The following is a 5,281-nucleotide window of genomic DNA, read 5'->3' as shown; positions in this document are numbered from 1 at the left end:
AGTTGAGAGAGCGTTAGATTGAAGATCTGAAGGTCTCGTGCTCGATCCACGTTAATCACACTTGCACAATATTATTTATTTGACTATAAATGCTCTATAAGAATTCTTTATTTTAATGTTAGCATGGATAGCAGAATTGGGAGTGGGTCTGTAGATCTAAAGATAGCGTGGATTCCTAATTATTTATTTGACTATAAATGCTCTATAAGAATTCTTTATTTGACTATAAATGCTCCATAATACATTTAGTAAAATGACTCATTTTATTGCATGGAACAATAAAATTGAAGTTCTCGTATAATTGTCAATACATTCTACTTTCAATGTTGCCAAATTGAGTCATTTTGATGTAGGTGATGATTTTTCTGATTCGAGGACGAATCCTGAAGAGGGGGATGATGATAAGAATCACGGTGTACATTCTACTTTAAATGTTGATGAGTTGAGTTCTTTTGATGTAGGTGATGATTTTTCTGATTCGAGGACGAATCCTTTTGAAGAGGGGGATGATGATAAGAATCACGGTGTTCCAATTGGACCTATTACATAACCCAATGCCAAGAAGATTCAAGAAGCATTCATACTTCATCTACAAAACTGGATAGGCTAGGTTCAACAATCATTTCATGTGTTACAAGCTAATTCGTTTGAGTCAAGACCATTTGGAGATTCAAAAGTAAATATTTGGACAGTTGAAGTAGTGGATGAAGTTGCAAGCATCATTTCATGAGCGGTTAGAAAACTTTATTTATTATTTTAATTTCATAAAGTTTGTAATGCTCAAGTTGACTTCGTCTTCTGTGGAGATTTAAAGGGATCGAGATTAAATCACAACCACTCACTTCTTTTGTTGGGAGACTATAAATACCCACAAATTATTATGTAAAAGCATATTTGTGATCAATGAAATTAATCTCTCAAGTTGTCATTTCTAAGAAATCTGAGCATATCTTTGTCATTTCTAAGTTTCATGCAATTCTTGTGGTAGATTGCATTTGAGTAATTAAATCAAGCCTTGATCAAGTTCGATGGTGAAGTGACTCAATTTAGAAAAAGGTTCCAAATCTTGTTTCTCAATCTTGGATCTCATCATCTAATTCTAGCTTTATCTCTTGGTTGATCAAAATTTTGTATAAGAGGTATCAATTTCTTTAATACAAGGGTTCTTGCTTCTACAAAAGCTTGGCTCGTTGGGTTGAAGATTACGGTTGGTCTATCATCCTCCAACGGGATCTTCTATCCTCATGACTTGCTCTGATGCGATCGTTCTTCTAACACCGATGACACGTCCAGTTGTCGAGATTCGTAATGTAAGTTTGTAACCCATTCATTGAGGTTCTTGGAATGATTCTATAGCTTATCATTTCCATGTTGGGAGTTGGATCATGGGTCTTGGGCGAAGGAATCCTTTATTTACCGCCTTTCGAGTTGAAGGAAGTGTCATAAGGCTAATTTTTTTTCAATTTTTTTTATCTATTTTATTGATTTTTTTTAGTGATTTTATTTGATTTTATTTCAATTTGGTCAAACTCACTCACGTGCTCATCTCAATCATTTCAGTCTTGTTGGCGTTCAATAAGAGAGACCTTGAAAATAACCTGTAACTATTCAACTGGATTATCACATTAACAATTTGAATCAAATAAAGTGGCATTAACCCCACTTGTTGAACTTGACCAAATGTCTACAACATAACACTAACAAAGGTACAAAGTTCATAAAAGTCTTTTTAATCTAAAATACCATTGAACTTGACCATTATAGTGCCTCTCAAACGTAGGTAAAGTTTAAATTCGCGTCTCCTTGTCAAACTCACTCGGGTGCACATCTAAACCATGATGGCGTTCAACAAGAGAGACCTCGAAAATAGCCGGATTATCGCATTAACCATTTGAATCACCTCAACCCCACTTGTTGAAATTGAAACAAATATCTATAACATAACACTAACATAGGTACAATGTTCATAAAAGTCTTTTTAATCTAAGATACTATTGAACTTGACCATTACAGTGCCCTCAAAATGAGGTAAAGTTTAAATATAATTGGTGACAAAAGATGAAACTATAAAATAGAAAGAAATAAGAAAATAATATTCAATTTCAGAGAATCAAACCAGAATCTCCTAGGTGAAAGCCAAATATCCAAACTGTTGGACAACAATGAATTTTTTGTGTAGTTGTCCTAAAATCTTTTGTCTAATCGCTGAAGAGTTTTACTATGATGTTTTGGGTAATGTCTAACTCTTCGACATGTCCTTTCATGTGTGTGATAGAGTTCTCAAAGTTACCGCGGTGTTTCAAGCTGTTCGATCGTGTAGCTCTTTCTTTAAAAGGGTCAACATCAAACGTCAGGTCTTTGATTGGCAACTCATCCAGAGGAGCGTCGATTGCATCGATTCCAACAACAATCTTCCCACCAGTTTATGGTGCATGACCCATTTTTTATACCATTCACCTTCGAGCGCCACCATAGTTTTGCATCGTCCATGAGATGCATTGCGACCAACGTAACTCTTAGGTCCTATGAGCAAGTTCCAGTAACCTTCAAGTATTGTTTTACGTCAAAAATAAAGCTTTTTAATTCCTTAGCATCCCGGTTTCCCTTTAAAGGGTTGTATTTTCCTCTGCAGTATTTTCATCTGCCTCTTCTATATCATTATTTTCATCTGCCGCTTCTATATCATAGAGTCGGTAAGCTTTTGACTCTTCACTAACTACCAGCACAACTTAACTCAAACTCTTATCATCTAGCTTAGTTCTCTGAGATGCCTCCTCTTTTTGTCTCTAATCAACTCGAGCTCACAATATTATTTTTCTTCCTTCTGCTACAGCTCCAGAACTAATCGTCGTTGTGCTTTTTCTACCCTTCTTCTATTCTTTTCCAGCATTTTATCTAGCTCTTCTCTCTCTTTTCGTGCTTGTTCTTCTTTTTGTCTTGTAGTAGTAAGAGCGACTTCTTTCTCTTTCTCTAGCTGCACATCAACATCAACAAACAACTTCGTGCAACCTTCCTCTATTCTCCTCTGTATTTCTAATTTAGTCTCTTCAGAGTTTAGCCTTTCTCCAACCTTTTTCTGAATTAGTTCTTCCATCCTCCTAGCTGCATCTTCTTCTAACTTCTTCAACTTTGCTTCATGCCTTTTCTTCTCTTCTTCCTCTTTCTTAAGCTTCTCTATGGAATGATTCCGATCAGTGGATGCACAACTAGGACTGAAACTGAACGATTTGGGGAAAGGAGATAACGAGGAAGACCTACTTCTGCGTTGGCGGCTGAGGGAACTTGAACGATTGCTTCTCCTGGAATGGGTAGTGCAATGATAGGGGGAAGGACTTGGGTCCCTTCTGCTTCTCTAACTATGGCGATAAGAATTGGAGCGGTGAGTTTATGACAGAGACCTTGAACAAGTTCTCCCCATAAGTTTCAATTGAGTTTGAGTGGCTGCTACAGGCTGAGATATAGCATGCAATACGAATATTCGATTCAAAGACATCTTTGTCTCCATGATTAAGCCTCTCTCGGGATGAAACATCTTGCATGTTCCATTTTGAAACAAAAAGGTAACCCCCTTTGCTTGCAATTTACCACTACTCAACAAATTGTTCCTCAGGTCTGGCACATAGAACACTCCAGTGATTATCATTATAATTCCATTCACTTCCAGTCGTACATTACCCTTTCCGATTACAACCATGCTTGACATTCCCATTGAAAATGTCCTAGCTTGTGACAGTTATAGCACTCCACTGTGGCCTTGTTGAAGGTTTGTCTGCCTCGTTCCCTTCCTCTGCCTCTAAAGCTTCCACGACCTTGACTCCTTCCTCCATCAGACTGCACAAGTGGACTCTTCATCGACATACTTTTATTATGACACACTTAGAAGACTGCTGCTTCTAGTTTTAACTAGTTTAGGGCATGGCTCAGATACCAAATTGTTAGGAATAGAAAAAGAAAATTGGAAAGATCAGAACAATTGGGAGAAATCTCTCATCCAATTGAAGAATGACTACATCAAATCTAATTCAAATAACTCGATCAAATCTAATCCAAATAACTCAATCAAATCTAATCCTAACAGTTACCATATCTATATCTCATTTTTATTTTTTTAACTCTGAGATATTTTGCTTTTATAAATAGATATCTTCACGAAAATAAGTTTAATTTATGTTGAGATGGAGAATAAAAATTGACACTAAAGGACGTTGATACTTGGGACTTTGATTCCTCTTAGTGTGAAGCTTGCATCTTGCAATTACTTTGGTAGAGAATGTGTTTCACTTAAAATTCACTCAAGAGAAAATAATCAAATAACGAACCATATTTGAGAGAGGATAACTTTTTTTTTTTTTAATCTTTGGGAAACATGAAAGAATAAAAATTAAAACATGACATGAATGACATCTTCTTGAATCTTTGTTTTGTTCTCCGAAATGTATATAAATAAAATCTTATATATTTTTAGATAAAAAATTTAAGATTACCTATTTAATAAAACTCATCCAAACTTCTACTCATAAATTTAATTATTATTTGTATACAATTGTTAATATGTAAGAAAATACACGTACAAAATGTTTATACTATTGGTAATACACTAGTCTAGGTTGTTTGACTAAAACAATGCAACCATTATCCAAACTAAAGAATTTGATTCGAAGCTATCTCCTAATAGAGGGAGGCTCAATTAGATTTTGTTGTAAGATTCGACCCTATCAATTTGAATAGCGTTCTCCAACTATAAATATTGAACTCTAAAGTATTCACGAGCAAAGTAAGTTTGTTGAAACTATCTATAAAAGTGTTCCAAAGTGAGTCGTGGAGAAGATTTGCCTTAAAATCTAGTTCCAATTAAGGATGTCAATGATGAAGAAGTGCAAGCTATTGGAAGGTTTGCCGTGGAAAATTTCAGAGGTGGTAGATATAATTTAATCTACAAGCGTGTGGTGGTCTTTTCAGTCCCATATAGGCTTTGACCCCAAATTTTATATTATTGTGATAGAAGCTATAAATGACAACAATATTCATTGGTCAGATATTGCAATTGTGAAGAAGTTCCGTCATATGCATGGGATGCTACCGCCATCCAATAAACTCTTATCTTTTGGAGGAATAATTCATCAAATTCCCTCTCCACAAGTGAATTCATCAAATTCCCTTTCCACGAGTAGTATAAGCTCTTATCTCTTTTAAGGAATTCATCAAATTCCCTTTACAATAAGTCCTCTCTCTATGTGCTTGTGGGACATTACTCAGCCATAATGATATAATAATTCTTTTA

The 5,281-nt window shown here is 35.4% G+C and overlaps 1 pseudogene; it reads right to left on the bottom strand.

Annotated features, from left to right (window-relative positions):
- Window positions 1–2,765: 2,765 nt before the first annotated feature.
- LOC111439813 lies at window positions 2,766–3,367 on the bottom strand (annotated as a pseudogene).
- Between the last annotated feature and the right edge of the window lie 1,914 nt (window positions 3,368–5,281).

Source organism: Cucurbita moschata, unplaced genomic scaffold (genome assembly GCF_002738365.1).
Source record: "Cucurbita moschata cultivar Rifu unplaced genomic scaffold, Cmos_1.0 Cmo_Scf00110, whole genome shotgun sequence".
NCBI lineage: Eukaryota > Viridiplantae > Streptophyta > Magnoliopsida > Cucurbitales > Cucurbitaceae > Cucurbita > Cucurbita moschata.
The sequence above is the reverse complement of the archived record's forward strand: the minus strand, read 5'-3'. Positions and strand labels throughout refer to the sequence as shown.